General features: G+C 34.6%; 2 pseudogenes; one reads left to right on the forward strand and one right to left on the reverse strand.

The window, feature by feature from the left end:
* The first annotated feature begins 11,354 nt into the window (after positions 1 to 11,354).
* Positions 11,355 to 19,627, forward strand: LOC143637767 (spermatogenesis-associated protein 22-like; annotated as a pseudogene).
* Positions 19,628 to 20,581: 954 nt separating this feature from the next.
* LOC143387000 (U6 spliceosomal RNA) lies at positions 20,582 to 20,678 on the reverse strand (annotated as a pseudogene).
* Positions 20,679 to 21,513: the final 835 nt, after the last annotated feature.

A 21,513-nucleotide genomic window follows, 5' to 3' on the forward strand; every position in this document is an offset into this window, starting at 1 on the left:
TGGTACCAAAACAAATAAACAAACAAACAAACCCAAAAAACCAAAATTGCTAGAAAAGATATTCCGTATTGCTCATGTCTAAATTCCTTACAGATATAGCACAGGATATTGTTCCTCCTGGGCTTAATGTTGCTGTTTTAATGAAAAACCTTTTTCTTTTTTGAGGGAGTGGGTGTTATACATGTGTGTATGTATATATGTATATATCAGGTCAAAATCAGCTTCCTTGATGCTCATGTTTTGGGTAAATCTCCTAACTGTAACTATGATGAATAACTAGTCTTTTCAGACATTTTGTTGTTTGAAATCTTCTTTTCAAGTTAAAAAGATGAATCTCTTCCCTCAAAACTTATTCCTTACCCTGGCATACAAGGCCTACTATTATTTGGTGTCAATCTATCTCTAATCTTATCTCCAAACATTCTTACTTGACCTAATTTTCCAAGAAACTAAGAATATGTTTTACTTTCCCATAGTCTTAGACTTTTATTAACAACCTTCCCCCATTTCTCAAGCTCTCTCTACCTCTTCCTTTTACTCATCTCAGCCTTTGAATAGTGAAGATAGTTAAAAAAAAAAAAAAAAAAAAAAAAAAGAACATGGTCTTTGAATTCAGGTCTAAAAGTATTGTACTTGGCCTATAGTAAGTACCCAACAAATGTCAGCTACTATTATGAAATAAGGCCTCACATTTACTGAGCACTTGTGTTAGGTAGGATGGTTCATTTTCTCTAGTATTTTTGGGGAAATTAAGCAAATACTGATAGTGCTATTTTACTGAGGAGGGAAATGCAGGTACAGAGTGGATATGTTATCCAAAATTACTGGCCCAAGAACCCAGTCTTCCCAGGCAGAAAGCCTGGAGCTGGAGCTCAAGAACTTGGAGGTGCTGCACCATTCTGCTTCCTTTGTTGAGTATCTCCGTGGCTCATGGGCTCTTTTGCTCTAGCAGCACTGGCTCTGCCTTACTGACTGCTCTCTGCCTCGCGTGGTTGTCACCCACATACAGGACTCAATTCACCCACCAACATCCTGGGAACTCTCATCCCAACAGATAGACCTGACTCAGAAATGCAGCCAGACCAAGCAGGACACTTATGCTTTGGTTTTGTGGTCTTGGGAGTCATCCTCTTTTAGACACAGTCCAGGTTGCCACCAGCATCTTAAAAATTGAAGTCTAGAAGTTAAGAGATGACCAGGGGTGCAGGAAAGAGGGAGTCACAATTTTCCCATGCAGCTGGGACACAGGATGACTGGATGGAACATCTGTCTCTGCCTCCCCAGTGACCAGAACAAGCGCCTTCCCTGTCTGGGCAAAGGGCTGAAGAGGTAGGGCCATCTCCTTACAGTGTGACAATGCAGGAGAAGTGCTTTAAAGTTGTCCTTCCCGCAGTTCTCAGAGGCCAGAACGCCAAATGCGCCTGCACCAACGCGCAGGTGGCTTGTGCGCCTGCGCAGTCAGCTGCGAGGCCAAGTGCGCCTGCGCGGGTTTCTCTTCTTCGGAAGTGGGGAGGCCGGCAGTCCTTGACTGAGGTGTCTTGTGGAAGGTTGACCAAGGTGGAGGAATTTGAAGTTCTGGTTGTGTGTCATGTATTGGTCGGGGTCAAGAAGGGAAAGCCCGTGTATTTACCGTAGTGACAAAATGCCGCAGGGCCCTGGGTGGGTCAGGGAGGTTTGAGGAACCTAAAGACCATAGACCCTGATGGGCACAGCGCCTCCTCCCCCACAAGGGGAGACCCAAACATGCCCATCTGGCAACAGTCTTTGGGGACGAGAAGTGTTGGCAAGTTGAACAAACTTTTTGCACACCTGTGCCACACAACCGCGTCACTAAGGCACTCGGGTCCAACTGGAAGTAGGAGTTCTGCGAGGCAGGGGATCCAGGGGAGGATTTTTCACTTTAAAAATTTGTTTCTTTTGATCGTAAGATAGTGAAAGATGTAATGGCCCTTTTAAGATATGTTTAGGATATAAGTTGCACTGGTATTTCTATTTTGAGAAAAAGTGTCACAACCTCTGTTTTGGTTCCTAGAATAGAACCAAAAACATTTTCAAAAGGACCTACTATATCTAGTTTCAAGTCAAGGTAGAGAAACAAAGCAGGGGCAGTCCCTCACCTCATGTTTCCCAAGTTTGAGTTTTACAATAATATTTGGAAGTCAATATTTACCTAAATCTGATTTGCATCATTCCTTATTTCTGTTTATGTCCATATGTATTATTGGGTACAGAATTTGGAAATGATCTTAATTAAGTTTGTATCTTTTCTTTTCACCCATGCAGTAGGCAAGTATTTGTTGGATTTGATTGAAATATTTTAGGAGGCTAGAGGTGGAAAAAATCACACAGCAAATATGTTGTAAAAGAGAAAAAAAAACCTTTATTTCATTTGATGAAATTGTGAAAACTGAGTGGAAATTTATCATTGTATTTGTTTTCACTATGAAGTGAGGATTTAGTCTTTGGTAGTCTCAAACTAATGTCCAACACAGGTGATTTGCATAGTATCATGAAGTAGGACACAAACCATGTTCTCATATGGCTAGTTCAGTACTGCATATTTCCTACTTGTGAGTTTGCCAATGCTGTAGTCCATTTCCCTCTTTATAGATCTGACTCAGAATTATGGTGTTCCCTTGATTCTGAAATAAATTTTATAGACAGTGTAAAAATATGCACATATTAGAAAGCAAGGTTATATTCACCCCAATCAGCTTAATTTGAACAGTGCTGGAAAAATATGATCTGTGGTAAAAACTCAGAAGCAAAGCTGACTCTCTAAAATGTTTACAGTATCAGGTTTCAGTGTAGTTTTCAAATATAATTTCCATAATTAGTAAGCTGGGAATTTATTTTGTTGTTGATACAATATGAGTTACAAAGTTATTTCTTGGAAGGTTTGGTTAAACAACTTCACTTTGTGAATTTAGAATGCAAAAGGAACCTTAATAGACTGATATAAAAGAAAATGAAGAGAAACTTATATGAAAATTCAACTTGAAGTACAGCAGGTATGGAACAAGTTTCTTTTTGAAGCCTCTTTATTTGTATATGCCATATAAAGCTTATGTAGTTTGTAGGTGAAACATTTTGGAAGGAACTTTAAGAAAGATGAAACATTGAGTCTTACTTCTTTTCTTTTTAGGTCAAGGGGGTAAAATAAAACTTACTCAACCAAAAGTATTTAGTGGCAGAGTGGGAGTAAAATAAAAATTTACATTCACTCTGGTGTTCTTCTGCAGATCTTAGGAGCTTGAGTTATTCTATGTTTTTAAGATGAAAACAATGGATCTATTTTTAATTATATTCATGATTGATTTGGTAAAAATATTTCCAGAAGTACATATGTTTCCTAACAGCTATCATTTCTGTTTTCCTAACTTATTAGGTAATATAAATATAGGGCAAGAATGGTGAGAACCAGGGGATGAGTATGATCCACAATGAAGATAATGATAACAATTATTTATGGTGAACATTTCCAGACATTAACAAAATTCATTTAATTCTTCCACCAACTCTCTAAGATAGTTGTTATTATTGTCCTTGTTTTTCCTATAAGAAACTAAGACACAAAGTGGTTAAACAAGAAATCTATTAAATGGTAGAACCAGGATGTAAACCTAGGAATCTGGTTCTAAAGCTTAATAATTATGTTACTCTGCCTCTCAGTTTGTGTCATGTTGGCACAAAGAGTTTAAAGAAATTGCCCATGTTTATACTTTGAAGTTGTGATTCAAATACATAATTATTATGCAGTAGTCTGACTCAAGAGTTCACATAATTTAATATTTCATCAGAGAGTTTTTAGACTCAGAATTCTCCTGTAGTGCAGCTAGACAATAGTGGCTAGAGATCTGAACTGAGATTTAAGAAGCTTGGGTCCTATCTGAGTTCTTCCAGTGATTCTCTTTGAAGAAATAAACTTTTTGGACCTCTTTTCCTCTGAGTTTCCTTATAGGTTTTAAAGTCTATACATTATGAATTCTGGCCTGACTTGAGATTCTAGTTCTGCTGTCTAGAGGAAGTAGAGATTTTTTTTCTCATTTGGATTAGATATTGTTTCTCTAAGGCATTCTTAAAATTACCCATAAGAAATATTATTACAGACAATGAGGGTGCTTGTTGAAATCATAGAGTTTGGGCTCCAAACTATATCTGTTGAATTAAAATTTTATAAGAATGGGTTTATGTTATTAGAACTTGCATGTTAAGCAAAATTCTAGATTAAATTTAAGTCAAACTAAACTTGGAGAACCATGACCCTAAAAGATGTGCTGGTAGTATCCAGATAGTGGTTGGGGTTTTGAAAAGCATGGTTGAAGTTTTTATTTTTCCTCATCTCTCTGTTATACATCATGGATTCTCTACAGTTGAAATGGTAGTAAATAAGCATATGAGAGAAATAAGAAAAACAAAAAGTGGGATGAGAGAAGAAATGGGAATTAATTCCAAACAGGAGGAAAGCAATGTTAAGGTCGAACAAAAAAGTACTTTTTAGAGAGACAAAGGAAGCTATTTAGGATTTTAAAAAGAATATGAAAACCAATTCAAGGGCATAGAAATATATCTATAATAAGTACATTAAAATATAGAAGTAGAAATTAAATTTGTGCATTATATATAAGTAGATCTGATTGCTTTTCTGTTATGGACTAATTTATTGTTATATTCAGTGTAGGCTGTTTGCCTGTACCTTTGTTCAATCAGAAGAAGAGGTATAGTTAGTCCTTAACATCTAATCCACTTAAAAATGATCCAGGTATCAGAATTGCTTCTGATAGTTATGATTTCCCTCTGATGCCAACAGGTAAGAAATTGAATAAGATGAAATATTTCAGTAAACAAGAACTGGGATTGTAGAAAACTGGAAATTTTCTTTATAATTTTCTTTTACTATACAAATTTTCTTTATAATTTTCTTTTACTATACAAATGCAGAGATTTCTTGACTGATACAAGAGTTTGAATTTCTGTCTACAAGGGTTACTTAGCATTAAAATGGAATCTCTTAGATTTGTTCTAATGAAGTAGTAACCTGCATTGCAAAGTTTTTTTTTTCTTTTTCAAACAGATATATATTTTGTGATCTATACATTTGGTAGTAAAGAATGGAGGAACTCAAGTTGCCTTAGGAACAGGGATAGGTATGCATGGAACACAGGAAAAATGTGGAAAAAATTAGACTTTAGGTAGAGTAGAAGTCCAGAAATTTCTGGTGCTTTGTTCTAATTTCTTCTTTCTCTTTTTATGGAATTTTTTTGCCTTTCTTCATTTGCTGATTCTTTACTTTCTTCAATGCCCTGAAAATTCACATGTTGAAACTTAATCAACAATGTTATAGTAGTTTAAAAGATGGGGCCTGAAGGAGGTGATTAAGTCATGAAGATTCTGCCCTCAAGGATGGGATTTGTGACACACACTGTGCATGTATCTGAGGGAGTTTTTTGCTTCTTCTGTCATGTAAGAGGTGCCATCTGTGAAGTAGAGAGTGAGCTTTTGTCAGATACCTAATCTATGGGTGATTTAATAAGACATCCCAACCTCTGTAAGTATTAAAAAGTAAACTTCTATTATTTCCAGTATCCAGTAAAGGTATTTTGTTACAGCAACCTAAATGGACTAAGGCACTCCCATCCAGTTTGCTTCCTTTATAGCTTCAACTTCCACATGAGCTAAGTTGCCATTGCTAAAAGTTTACATAATCTTTTTTGGTGGGTGGGGGGTACTGGGGAGTGAATTAAGGGGCATTCATCCATTGACCCACATCCCCAGCCCTATTTTGTATTTTATTCATAGACAGGGTCTCACTGAGTTGCTTAGTGCCTCACTTTTGCTGAGGCTGTCTTTGAACTCACGATCCTCCTGCCTCAGCCTCCCGAGCTTCTGGGATTACAGGCATGCACCCAGCTACATATCTTGTAGTTCTAGCTCTCAAAGGTCATTGGCTGACTACCTTCTGTATCTCTTTATTAAATCCTAGGGAAAGGGAGGCTTTGGTTCTTTTTGTCATTTATGTGAGACCACTAAAATCCTGCCTTAGCTTTATGTGTAGGCCTCTCACTTCTGAACCAATTAGCTATTGTTGTGAGTATTGGGAGATGTGTTTGCTGACTTTGTACTTCCCTTTGGATGAAGGCATGGGCAGGCAGATATTTGGAAGTATATTTGGTTCATGATAGCTGTATATATTTAAGTTTGGGAGCTACTTAAAATTATTAATAGAATATTACACAACTACAGTTTTTAAAGATCTTTATATATAGCAATACTCATACTGTTAATTTATTTTAGTTTATTCACAGAGACATTAATATAGTTCTAATATTATTTTTTCTTCCATGTTAGAGGAATTTGAGGTATAAAGTTCCTATTATTCCCATTTTCAGGATATAAAATTAGAAATTCAAATGGGTAGGCATAAGTCAGCATTTATCTGGTCATCACTTACCATTTAAAAAAATTCTCCACCACTCCTACTGGGAATGGAACCATCATATGACTGAGCTATACCATTTCTTAGTATTCATCCTGAAGAATTACAGTTACCATACTGTAGTGAAATATGCATAACCATGTTTATAGAAGCACAGTTCCAATAGCCAAACTATGGAACCCACCTAGGTTCCATTACTGGATGAACGGATAAAGAAAATGTGATGTATATACACAATGGAGTTTTATTCAGCCATAAATAAAAAAGAAATTATGCCATTTGTAGGAAAACGAATGGAACTTTGGAGCATTATTTTAAGCCAAATAAGCCAAACTCAAAATGTCAAGGGTCATATGTCTTCTCTCATGTGGAAGCTAAAGAGGAAAAAGGAAAATAAAGTGTATGCATGGTGAGGGGTAGAATCTTATAAAAATCAAAGGGAGATCAGTAGAGAAGAGGAAAGGGACCATGGAGGAAAAGGAGGGCAGGGAAAGGGGAAGGACTAGGGAATGATATTGGTTAAATTATATTGTTATATTGTATGTACTATGAATATGTAACAACACATCCCGCCATTGTGTACAACTATAATGCACCAATATAAATATAGAAAAAATTAAAAAGTTCACCACCACTTAAAATATTTTTTATAAGTAGCATGAATGTTGACCTTGAAAAATAACAAGTATGAACTACTTCATAAGGAAATGTGCATTTTCCTCAATTACTAAACCCTTCGAGCTCTGACTAGGATTACTATTTGTCACAGATATAATAAGATTCTTACACTGGATAAAAGAAAGGACTACATCAGTGTCTTCCAAATTTTTGTCTTGACTCAGTAGTTGGGCTGGGATATAACCAATCTTTATAAAAAAAGAAAGAAATAGAAGAGACCAGAGTATAATAGAAAATACCAGTATGTGTCCTACATAGTAAGGATAAGATATGATGGTGAAATTTTGTTATGTTCTCTTACCCACTTTTGGTCTGCCTCTATTCATCTCTCTCATACACATTATGTATGTATCTGTTATGGGTTATGATGTATTTCCTGCTGCAGTATAGAATTAAAAAATTGGGGTAGACCGCATGCATTTATGTTACAAAGTATAAGATACAATATTAGAATTTTTATGTTACAAAGTATAAGATTCTGTATTAGAATTTATTATATTTGCTTAAATACAAAGAGGAAGAAAGACATCTATAAAAATCAATAGGGCAGGCTATGGCAAATTCAACAGTAAAGTTCTATTGAAGAGGCCTTTATCTTCAAGTTTTTACATTTCCTAAGTTAAATAAATATGAAATAGTTATTTTGACAAATGCTACCTATTTTACTTTTGTCTATGTTCTTATTCTTTTGAGATTGGGCCTGGGAAGCTATAAATCCAGAGTTGGCTCCTTTAACAACAACAAAAAAATGAATATAAGGTATGTGGAAAAAATATAAGCCAGTAAATGTGTGTCTGATGCCATTTTTCTGTGTATATTTTACATTTATTGATTTGAAACAAATTATTTAATTTAATAAGAGCTATTTCCTTGAAAGTCAAATACCACCTTCAGTTTCTCATCTCCTAAGAAGCCAAGATTCTGTCTCTGAATAAATTCAATCAAATACTACAAGAAGCCAAAGTGGTTGGAGGTGAGTCTACTTAAAAGTTGTCTTCTATTCTTGTCTTTTCCCTCTCCTCCTCATTTCCCTTCTCCCCTCCTTTATCTTTTCCTCCTGTTTTAGACAGAATGGCATGTAAGAAATTTCTAAATGGTATTTACATATAACTATGGACATTCTCCTTATACTTTTAAATCATCTCTAGATTATATACAATAGCTAATATAACATAAATTCTGTGTAAATAGTTGTCATACTATATTATTTAAGAAACAATGACAAGGAAAAAGTCTGTATTTGTTCAGGACAAGCACTATTTTTTTTTCAAAATATTTTTGAGCTGTGGTTGGTTGAATCTATAGATGTGGAAACCTATGAGTACGATTTTATCTACATACGTACCTTTGCCAATGAGTTGCATAAGTATAATCTCATGTTGCTCTTTAGCATCTTTCTCTTGCAACTTGAAGAACTCTAGCATTTCTTGTAATATATAACCTATTGAGATCTTTAAGCTTCTTGGCAACTGCTGTAATTAAACCTTAGCTTAAATACTTGTGAACCAGAGGTTTCCATGTCCTTACAGGCATTCGGTGAAGGGAGAAGAAAATTTTAGTTTTTTTCTCTTAACATTTGTATGTTGTCTTTTCTTTTGTATTAGTGTGCTTCTCCACTCCAATAGCTTCTCTTCTCTTAGATGATTTTTGACTTTGAACCTAAGTTCTAACTTCCCTCTGAGGTGTTTCTAGCCTCACTTCTCTAATAATTAGGTCCAATAATTTGTAGGGTCTTCATAGTTTTTTAAATTTGTTACACATATTCTCTTAAAGTATATTAGAACAATATGCATTATAGAATTTATAGCATAAATTTTAGAAAATGTTAAAATACATATATATGAATTTTTGATTGATTTTTCATGATGTTTTATGGCAGTCCAAGGAGATTTTGTTTTCCTATTGATGTGAACTGTGTGTGATTAAGTATAGTTCAGTAGGTTATTCAAAGTATAGGAGGTTTATTTAGAATATCAATCATCAAAAACACAAATAATAATAAATGCTGGCAAGGATATGGGGGGGAAGGAATACTTATACACTGTTGGTAGGATTAGTACAATCACTATGAAAATCAGCATGGAGTTTCCTCAAAAGACTGGGAATGTAACTACTATATTATCCAACTCTACCACTCCTCAGTATTTATCCAAAAGAACTAGAATCAGCATACTGTAGTGTTACATGCATACCCATGTTAATAGCAGCATAATTTACAATAGCCAAGTTATGGAACTAGCCTAGGTGTCTGTCAGCAGACAAATGAATAAAGAAAATGTGGGATACATACAGAGTGGAATTTTACTCAGTCATAAAGAAGAATAAAATTATATCATTTACATGAATATGAATAGAACTTGGGAGGATTATGTTAAGCAAAATAAGCCAGGCTCAAAAAATCAAAGGGCCATATGTTTCCTCTCACATGTGGAAGCTAGAGAGAAAAGAAAAACAAAAGGCAGAAGGAGCTCATGAAATTATAAAGGAGACGAGTAAAGAAAGGGGATCAGGGGGAGGAAGGAAGAAAATAGAGATACTGGGGAATGAAATAATGTTATGTGCTTGTATAATGTGCCACAAAGTATATTCCACTATTATGTGTAATTATAATATGCCAATTAAAGAATTAAATGACAAAAAAGTATGACAGTTTTCATTAGCAGAGGAGAATTTCCCTTGAAATTAATGATGCTTACTCATCAAGACCTCATTTACATTGTCCCCTTCAAAATCATGTCCCCATCCATGGGCCAGAGAAGAAGGCAGCAACTTTTACCTTATAGTGTCATCTTAACCTAGAGTCATCCGCTACATTCGTATCCACCTGGACTCAGCAACAGCTTGCTTTGGGGGCTTTGTTGACTATTGGACCTATAGTTTCTCCAAAAAGAATGATTCAAGGAAGACACTGCTGCTTGCCTGCTTAGAAGCCCCTGCAACTTGGGCTTTGTTGTCTGGTTGGGTGTTGAGGATATGGCTGAGTTAGATTGGCTTCTGAGACAGCATCTCTGTGTGGGCCACACTACAAAGGTGGAAGGACTGTAGTTCTCCCAGACCAGGAATACCTTCTGAGTAAAAATGTTGCTGATGTTAGATGAACTATTATGTAATTGTGAAGCTGAAAGAAACCTTTCTAGACTATAATTAATAAAAATAATTTGAATAGCCATGAGAGAGGAAAGACAAAATTGTACTTCTGTACTCTCTACTGAAATAAAGAAACAAAATTGTTGTCATAGAAAAGGAGGTGATCAATGTTGGAAAAAGTCTGTGTATCAGACAGTTAATAAATAATAAACCTTGCTATATTTTTCCTGGATATTGTAAGGTTTGTAGTATAACTTAATATTTTAAATTGTAATTTTTAAAAAATTCTGTCTTGTTCACATTTAATTTTGCACTTAATTTATTCACCTGTACTTTCCAAATTATACAAGCTTTAGGTCACATAAAACCTAGATTTATTCCTGTCACTAGCAAATCTAGACCTTTTCTTGGATTATTTTCTTAAACAAGAGATGGATTATATTGATTGCCCTCTTGTAATAATACTGGTGATATTTCCAAGAAAATTATTCAGGAAGAATTTGTGACTTGTACTAGTTTTTTCCTTTGGAAATCTACTAGCCTACTTAGAAAACACCCTTCTGATTTTACCCTCATTAACAACATGTTCTGATCAGTTGATACAACTCCATTTAGGTTAATGTAGTTAGTAAATACTACAACAGATTGACGAGTAGGCTTTTTTAGCTACACAGGAAAAGCACAAAATATCTATCAAAAAGGTATATATCCTGTGTATATTCATTTTTCCTTGTGATTTATAAACCATAGTTTAATTTCAAAAATTTACTTTGTAGTGATGTATAAATGTATAAAGAACTAAGCAAACTCTTACCACTTGGAGACAATCACTATCATGTGAAGGCTGGCATAGTTTAAAAATATATGGTATAGAGTTCTCTTAGTTCTAAACTTGTTAGTAACTTGATAAAAGACTTTGAGTACATTATTTGCACACTAAGGTTCTTTATCCTCATCTGGAAAGAGAGCTAATTTATTGAAGGGTTGTTGTGATGATGTGTTTGTAATTTCAAACTAGTTAGTTACAAAGTAGTTTGTAAATCAGGAATTGCCATATAAATAAAAATTTTTATGATTGTCCTTTAATTTAAAAAAGTATACAGAAATAAGTGTTTTACCTTTTTCCCCTTCTTTCTTCCTAATACATTTACAGCTTGAAAACTTGGGATAAAAATGACTAAATCCTTCAATGTAAAAGAATAAACCTAGTGACAAATGATGGAATAAATACTTTTCCAGTGAATTTGAGACTCAACCACAGAAACCATTAAGGTACTCATCACAGAAAAATTGAGGTACTCAAAACAAATGCGTTCCTCAAAAGTTTCTGGCTCCACAACAAAATGCCCAGACAAAACAGTGCATTACAGGCATTTAAGCACAATTTTCAACAAAATTAATTTAAGAACAAAATGTTGGATGCTATTCCAGAAGAAAACATTCTGAAGGTAAACATTTAAATATTAATGAATGAGTGACTTATGTATAATTTTGAAAATGTGAAGTAAATAGATATTTAGAAAGTTATAAAGGTTAAGAATATTTGAATTCAGTCCCCTGGTATGTTGCTTGATTAGCATAAATATCCAGTTCCACTGGAGGGGATGAATATTAGTTTCTAAAATATTTTCTTAGCATGTAGCTGCTTTTTTCATAACTGCTTTAGAGTTTCCTAGTGAATACTAGGTTTCATTGATTATTGATTTAGGATAACAGTTTATTCTTTACTTTCAGAAATTATCCAACTTTTTGTATGTCATTCTTACATATTTTCCCCCAATAGAGAACAGAAACATTTTTCTGTAAAGGGCCAAATAATAAGTATTTGTGGCTTTATGGGCCATACTATCTCTGTTGCAATTATACAACTATGCTACTCAACTCTGGCCACTCTAACTTGGAGCAGCCATAGACAATGTGTAAATGAATGGGCATGGCAGTGTTCCAGTATAAATAAGTGTAAAGAAACATACAGCAGGTTAGATTTGGAGTATAGGCCATTTTTTACTGATTTCTGCTTCATCATCTGGTCCTATTCTACCTTTCCAGCCTCATATTCCACATTCCACTAATTCTTCAATGTGCTGGTCATTCCAAACTCTGCACAGTTCTCCAAACATGGCATGCATTCTAATTCCTGCTTTGGTTTATATCTTCTCTATACCTGTACCTCAGCTTCACATTCTCTTTATTCACAGTATTCTACTTGTTTTAATAAATGTCTTCTATATAGTATGTGTGCTGGTTATTTGTCCCTGTCTCACCCCTGGCCCAATGGATTCTCCATATCTTCTTCTCGTACCCTAAAAGGCTGAATCATCTAGATTGTGCCTCATCCTGGGATCCCTTACTTGCTGGCTTCTGCTAAAGATCACCCAATGGGAATCATGGGAGGACATCAAAGGGTGGGTGGAGATGCTGTGTTTTCCCATTTTTCTCTCTACTTAAATGTACTGATAGAAGGAGCTACATGACATAGTCTGTCCAGTAGTCTGGCTTTCAAAGATTTGATAATTTTATTTCTTTCCCTTATTCTTTCAGCCTGGGAATGGTAATAGTTTCATACTAATGTTAGCCTTTGGGTACTTAAGTACCCCATGTTTGTTTTGTCCATATGTCTGAAAAAGCAGTCTATTAAGTAAGTCATCAGGGTAAATTCCACTTTTCTTTTTTCTCTGGAGACCAATATAGCATGTGACCAATATACCATGTCTTATAGTGATTTTCAACTTTATGTTTCCTTGAACAAAAGAATGATATGACATAATCACCTTAGTAACAGTGGCTCCCTATAACATAATCTTCAACAGGAGTCATATTAGAATTGTGGTTAGGAGGTGGAGAAGGGGTTAAGTGTACCTTTTTTCAAAAAAGGCTCCTATCAGGTGACCTTCACAAAACTCATCCTGACAAATAAAATTGTCTCCCACCCTTGAAAAATGGTATCTTACATTGTATTCTTAGTTTGATCTGCAAAAACGCCAAAAAGATTTCTATCTAAGGGCCTTTATACTTGCTATTCTCTCTGTCCCCACTTAACCACCCACCTAAAATAATAATCTCTGTTCTTTTTGTCCTCCTATCTGTTTTTTCAATATGTGAATTCCTAATGTTCTATTATATTTTATTTACTACGTAAATCCCTTTTTAGATTATAAAATAAGTGGAGGCTGATATCTTTTTGGTTTTGTTCACTTTACTTCCTTAGAAGCTATATTTAGCACACAGTAGGTACCCAATAAATACTTTTGGAATGAATGAATGTGTCTGGTTCACCACCTCACACGTGAACTCATGAGAGAAAGGAATTGTTTTACTCACACATCTATCACAGGATCTGGCACATGATGCTTATTGAAAGAATGAACAAATGAATGAGTGGATAAATGCCATATAAATAATTCTCTTCTTGATTGTCTCTGTGTGCATCCTGATTTATCCTATTATAGTATACTATTGATGGTTTTAATTTGGGTAAGTAATTATACTGAAACTTTCAGTAGTTTTTTTATATGTCTATGTCTTACACATTTACTTATAAAGACCTAGAATCGTAACATAGAAGGTAAAAGTATGATGAGGAAATAGGAAGATTTTGTCTAATGTTATGTTTTTATTTTTCAAAAGGAAGCCTCATGTCAGTTATAGTTTAAGGAAAAAATGATTCTCTAAGAATAATTTCTGCAGTTACTGAAAGCATGAAATATTGTTGTGAACATGCACAGAAAACTACTTCTTTGAAGTGTTGGATAGGTATAATACTTCAAAAATATGTGGGGGTCATAGTATTTGGACAAGTTTTTAATATTGATAGGAATACCTAAGGAATCTTGAAGAAGAAAAATTTGCAAAGGGAAAATATGGTTTATTAGAATTTTCTTAAGTTCTTGATTAGGTTTGGCATTGATTTGTGTGAGTTAAGTATTTGGTTATTTGTGGTAGTATCCTTCTGATTCATAGTGTTAAAACTGGAAAGAAATTTGCAGGTAATCTATCCTCTTTGAGTTGTGTGAGGAAATGGGGCAAATACTTAAAATAGACTTAATTAAAATTATGAAACTTGTTAGCAGAAATGAATGTAGAATCTGAATCTCCTTATTGTAAATCTAGTGTTTAAATGGGACAAAGCTCATCCCAATATAAATTAAATCATATAAAATACTCTGAAAGAACAATAAGAATACTTTACTGATAAGAATAACCACACTATAATTAATCTGTTTTCTAAATTAGCATTTAAAAGTGGGAGAGTTTTGTGGAGTGTTTCTGGAGCTTGATCTTACTTAAAATGAAGAGATAAACAAGTAGAGATCCAAAACATATTTTTTCCATTATTTTAATTAAATAAATACTACTTAACTTAAATTATGAGATAACCTAATATATGGAAAAGTACAGAGAATTTAATACATATCCATATGCCCATGTCAGAGGTAAATTTGAAGCCCCCATACATTTGCTTCTCTAGAGATAACTACTGTAGTATCTTTTATGTCTATGATTTTTATAGTTTTATAAAGTACATTTGATTCCAATAATTTATTTTTTGATTTATGTATTATAGAACTTCACAGCTTGCATTTTCACCCAGTATTGTTTTTGAGATTTAGCCATGGTGTTTCTTCATTGCTTTAACTTCCATCTCTTGTTAGTCCTTTTCCTCTGAAATGAAAGTCTTATTTTTGCTGCTCCCTGAAGTATTTCAAAGAATTACAGTTTTAATGATAGTGCCTAAGGTAGTTAGAGTGTTGGTCCCTAAGATGCCTGTCCTAATTTCCAAAGCCTCTGAATATTAGCTTATGTGGTGAAAGGGACTTGGATCATATGGTTAAATGAAGGATCTCAGAGGAAAGATGATCTTGGATTTTCTGGGTGGGCCTGACATAATTACAAGGGAAGCAGGAAGGTCAAAGTCAGAAGGTCAGAGAGGGAGAGATTGCCAGATACTATCTGCCAGCTTTGAGATGGAGGAAGGAGTCTGAAGTCAAAGAATGCAGTGTCCAGAAGCTTTCAAAAGAAAGACAGACTTGCCTGACCCATTTTGACTTACACCACACTGTCACATTCTTAGATGAATTTCTTTTGGTTGCTCTTTCCCAGAAATTAACAAATGAACTTTTGTGTATTATTATTTCTGACTGGAAACATCCCTATCACTGAAACCCTGACCTGTATATCTGGGGAATGGAATATGCTGAGTGGTTTAAGTGACTTATAGGTCACCCCTGGATCTAGGCGTGGGGAGAAAGCTCATCCAAATCTAAGAATGGAATAGATCTGGTTTCCAATAGAGATTTCCTACAGGAAAACCTGGATCTTATTAAGATAAATGTAAGTAGACCTCAAAATATCAAATGCCTACTACCAGTACTAAGTAGATAGTTATTGAAAGAATAAGCAATGTAACTTGGTAAAAATTTATGAAGATAAGCATGGATTAGGCTTTGCATTTTATAGATAAACAGTTTGGTAAAGAGGTTGAATAATTTGCTCAAGGGGAAGGAAATGGGGAAACTTTCAGTGTTGTAGGATGAATAAGCCTAGAGATCTAATTAATATATTGCTGGAGGGCTGTAGTTAATATTAGTGTATTATATGTTGAAAAACTGCAGAGAGTATATCTTAGGTGCTCTTACCATATACAAAAAGGTAATTATGGAAGGTGATGGATATGTTAATTTGCTTATCTGTACTAATTATTTCACATTTTCCAATACCATATATGTGCATATCTTATTGTACACCCTAAATACATATGATAAAAACAAATTTTAAAACCAATTTTCTTGAAATTACAAAATATTAGTTAGTTGAAGAACTGGGACTAGAATGCATGACTTCTGATTATAATTCGATGTTTTTCCGTTAAGCTGTCATGCTTGTTATTATTAATAATATACTTACTATTATAATGCAGTAGACTTGTCTGGGGATTTAACTATTATAGAGAACACAGTCTATGGAAAAAATCTTCAGATGGCCCACCATTGTCATTTGTATGAACTTGACATGTAATCTCTTTCTAAATAAGAAAGGGCTTGGATTTTTTCTTCGACATTGTTTCAGAAATATCATTCTTTTTTAAAAACTGTCTTCTTTATCACTGTTAATTGAACTATAAGAGGTTGATGTGGGAAGTTATTTAAATATCAGCTTCTTTGTTACATTTATTTGCATTTCCAACATTTATTTTTTTCCCTTTATTTCAATGTGGTTTAGCTGTTCTTGATTCAGCTCTTACACCTGGACCATATTATTCAAAGAGTTTTCTTATGAGAGATGGGAAAAATATTCTGTCTTGTGTGTTTAATGAAATTCTCAAAGGATTCTTTGCAAAGCCTATGCCAACAAAACAAAAATGCAGACCATAATTTCATGGCAATAGAAATTCCATTTGTTTAGTATTTGAAACATTTTGTTTGCTTTTAGTTCAGATATTAAAGTTGTTTATTTGTTTAGCTAATCTGGAGACCCTCCTGTGTGCCAAGCACTGCACTGGGTGCAAGGGATACACCCTTGAATTCTTAATAAAATGAAATTCATTTTATTAAGAATTTCATTCAATAAAATGAAATTCCTCATTTTATTGTAATCCTTTTTTAAAATCATAAGTTCTTCCCTCTATTTTAAGTGTTTTTAATGACCTTTTAGTGAAAGGTAAATATAAGTGGTAAATGGCTCCTTCTCTCCTAGAATTTCTAATCTCATATAGAAAGACAGATACATAAATGTTACACTGTGGTATGACAGAGGTACAAGTAGGGTGCTACACATGTAGATAAGAAGGGTGGGCCAGATCAGAGAAAGACTTTCAAAGGAGATCATCACTTATATTACCTTTGATATTTAAGAACCCATAAGAGCCAACTCAGCCAAAGTGTTGGTAGGGCAAGAGGTGGGGAAGATGCATTTTAAGGTGAGGGGGCAGCATATGCAAAGGCATGAAGCTATGAGAAAGTCTGACTTGTTCAGGGAGCTACAAGTAGTATATAATTACCAGAGTGTAGAGTTAGTAAGTGAAGGGGTTGGGGATAGGGATTCTGAAGTTATGGCAGGAATGGCCTGAGATATAAGCAAGAGGCTTGGTGAAAAATAAGGCTATAGATCCTAAAGGAGGCTGGAGACCTTGAAGTCCTACATGTTTTGTAAAAGGGCTTGACTTTATTTTCTGAAACTGGCCTTAATTCTGAAATCATACTTGGTTTCCAATGTTTAGTGTGCTTCATCATTTACCAGCCTTATGACATAAGTAAGCTGCTCAAACTATTTGAGCTTCCGGTTTTTAAAAATCTGCAATGGGGAGGTGAATTCCTGCTTTGAAAGGCTGTTGTGGAAATGAAACGATAAAACAAATACACAGTGCCTGACACAGTAGGTGATCAAGAAATAGTAATTGTCATATTAATTATTTTAATATCTTGAATGTTTATTTTTCCAGTTTAAGCATTTTTAAAAACCCTGTTACTGAATATAACATATACAGAAAAGTTCACGAAACCAAATCGTATACCACAATAAAGCACCAAAGTGAACACTTCCCATGTTAAGAAGCAAAATGTTGTCATCACCTCTGAAGCCCCATTGAACCTCTTCCCATTAACTGCCTCTTACCTAAAAGCAATTACTACTCTGACTTTTAATGTAATAAATTAGTTATGCCTGCTTTTGAATTTTATATAAATAGTATCATATGGTATATCATTTTTTAAATGTATGGTTATCACTCAACAATATTTGTAGGATTCATCTATGTTATTGCATGTAGCTATTGTTCATTCATTCGTGCTGCTATGTAGATATTTGGTTGTGCAAATATTCCACAATTTAGAATTTCATTTTATTGTTGATGGGCATTTGGGATAGTTGAAGAGTTTTTTGCCATTATGAATAATAAACATAATGAATATGAACTTTCTTGTATATATTTCTTGTGCATATGCATGCATTTCTCTTTGGTCTATCTGTAGAAATAAAACTGTCACATTACAGAGCTAATACAGTGGTTATTGTCAAAGGATTTTCCAAGGATTGTATCAGTTCACACTCCAACAAGGAGTGTAGGATAGTCATGGTTTCTCTGCATTCTTATCAACACTTAGTATTTTCTTTTTATTGTAGCTTCCCTCAGTAAGTTTAGTGTTATCTCACTTCTCTGCCTGGCGACAAGTGTTGTTGAGCACCATTTCATATACCTACTGGCCATTTAGATATCTTCTTTTTCAAAGTCTGTTTCAGTCTCTTGCTTTTTTTCCTATTGCATTACGTCTTTTTCTTATTGATTTATGGGAATTTTTTGAAGATAGTTGTTCTAGGTACAAGTTCTCTGTTAACATTTATTGCAGATATTTTTCCTCATACTCCATGATCTGCTTTTTCACTGGTGGCTTTTGATGAAGGGAAATTCTTCATTTTATTGTAGTCTTTAAAAAAATCATAAGTCCTTCCCTCTATTTTAACTGCTTTTAATGACCTTTTAATGAAAGCAACTTCAGAATTCTTCAGTTTTATTCATGATTGAGGGGATTTGGAGATTTCTGGTCTTTTATTCTAATTAACTAGTCCTCTTAAATGTGTAGCTTTGTTTTGGTTCTAACCCTAAACCTGGGGTGGGGCGGGAGTGCTTGCTAGAATCTCTTTCTTTAAGGTCATCAGACTCCATTTTTTGTTTTCCCAGCTCTAAGACTGTTAAAATCTCTGCTCACTCCTTGTAAATGACCTTTCTGTAGTTGGCAGATATCTTAAGGGAGAATGCACCCCCAAATCAGGCTTCATCTTGAACTTCCATGCTCTCCCAGATGAGGTTTATATAACTCCTCACTGCTTTGATATGTCTGATGCCTATGCAGGGGATTTTAAACAGTTTTTTTTATCCAGCTATTCTACTTCTTAGCTGGGAGTTAGTTGATGTGAACCACCTGTTCTGCCATGTACTGAAAGTGGAACTCTGATAGTCTGATAGAAGAGTGGATAATTTTTGTGCCATTACATTGGGAATTATTAAGTTATTTAAGAAGCAGCATCTTGTTGTCTTGTAAGAAGCCCTATCCAAGTTCATGTCTTTACTCTGTGCAGGGCATCCATATATGACTGTCATAGTCTTTGTCAGCAGTGGGGCACTGACTCAAGTGAGGAAACTTTAGAGTTGGAGTGATTCTGGTGTATATTTGTTAAAATATAAAATTTAGGTGAAGTAATACTTTTTAAAAAAATATTTATGTTTTGAAAAACAGGAGAACTTCTGAGACTGATTAGAGGCATTGTTCATAGGTATAGTGGAAACTATGACCAGAACAAGAATGTTTTCAAATGTGTTTCTATCAGGCCAACATCTGTTTCTGAACAACAACTAAACAAACTTCCCAGATGCTTGTTAAAATTGTAGATGTTGAGATGAGTTATTATCCTAAAGTAATGAATGAAATTTAAATAGTATAAATTAAAACATTTTCTTATCTTGTTTAATTTACTATTTGTATAGTTATGGAGCAACTGTCTTTCTGTATTTCACTTCTTGAATTAAAATATTTAAGTCCTTTTGAAAATGTGGAAATAGTTTTTCAAAGATAGGATGCATTTGCTAAAATTCAGTGACCATGTCAGATAAAAATGCTCACTATAATAGAAATAGATGGGTGCTTCTTCAACATGGGATAATAATATATCTGAAGTAGCCCAAAGCCAGTGTCTCACTTAAGTGGGTATCACTAAAGGCATTCTCACTATCAGTACCATTCCTCTTCAGTATTATTATTAAATGCTGTTCTGGAACTGCTGGTCTATGTGGTTCACTTAATTACTTCATCTTTTTTTTTTTAATTTAAATAACAACATTTTATTCTGTTCCTCTTGTGTATAAAATACTAGGAAACAGTTAAATCAAGGATTTGAAAGATGGTTGCTTAATATAGTTTTAAGCTATAAAAGTCAATTATTTTTATGGAGGCATCTAACCTGACATAGCTTCAATCGCAGTTCAACAGACATGGCAGGTAACACATCCTGTGTTCCTTTTACTTGGTATCAGTTTATTTCATTCAATTCTGTTCCTTCTAATTTATTTTATGTTACTTTCCTTCCTTTTTCCCATCCTCTTTCTGCTTTTCATACAGGCTACTGCAGTCATATCCCAATTGGTCTCTCTCCTTGGTCTATGGGATAATAGACAGATGAAGCGATATGGACTAGTGATAGCTTCTAAAATGTTTTAAGAACTGGTAACAAGGTATGAACTCTAGTGCAAGGTATTTAGGTTCTTTCACTAGTCACAATCCTTAGCCATACTAACCTGCCTGCCATTTTTCATTCCAAAATGCTTCTCTATTTTATTACTTAAAACCCAAACCTGTTTTTTATATTTTAATGACATGTTTGTCTCTTCAGAAAAATATGAAACACTTCATGTATTTGTGTGTCATCTGGTGCAGAGCCTATGCTTATCTTCTCTGTATCATTTGGTGTCACGAGCCATCCATGGGCTGTGTGTGTGAGCTATGCACATTTGAATGTATGAGAAGACTGGTCTGGCATTGTGCGACAAAAATGTGCCTTTCCTTTCTCTCAGCCTGTGATCTCACACAGCAACTGAGATGGGTGTGACTTGCCAAGATGTCAATCAATCTGCTGACCACAAAACATCACCAAGCAAGACTCCACCTTTTGAAACCCTACCCCTTGCCTTATTTGGGTGGAATATTCTATTGAATGTCTTCTCCCCAATAAATAGTGGAGTTTCGGGTGTGCTCGCTCTCTTGCTCTTTCCAGCACTGCCCAGCATGGAGCTGACCTTTAGGGTCACTGAGCCCTCCTGCCTTTGATCTTAGAAATTCATGTTCATGTGCTACAGGTTTCTTCACCATTTTCTTAGTTATTGATACAGCCAGCTCCTTTGAACCCAGCTCATCTTGCCAGCCTGGCCAGCTGGTGACAATTTGAGTTTAGATGTGTGCCATAAAGAAAGCACTGCTTCAAATATTTATTGAGAATCTACTCTATGTCAAGCATTTTTTTTTTCAAATGCTGGAAACAAAGTACTAAACAGAATAACAAAAAAGTCATTGTAGTCTCTTATAGAATATGATATATATTTGAACCAGAAATCCATTTTGGTGCTGTTTTTTCCATAGACATGATTCACAGGTCTGGTAATCAAAGGGATGGTAACAGGACATCTCTCATTATTAAGCCAAATAACACAGAATTTTTGCTTCTCACAACCACAGTGTTGGGCTTTGTTGATTTGAAGATTAGAGATCTTACTTTCTGTCATAGCCTGTGATGTAAATAATTTTTTAAAAAAGCAGAGGCTGAGACAA

Source organism: Callospermophilus lateralis, unplaced genomic scaffold (genome assembly GCF_048772815.1).
Source record: "Callospermophilus lateralis isolate mCalLat2 unplaced genomic scaffold, mCalLat2.hap1 Scaffold_2730, whole genome shotgun sequence".
Classification (NCBI taxonomy): domain Eukaryota; kingdom Metazoa; phylum Chordata; class Mammalia; order Rodentia; family Sciuridae; genus Callospermophilus; species Callospermophilus lateralis.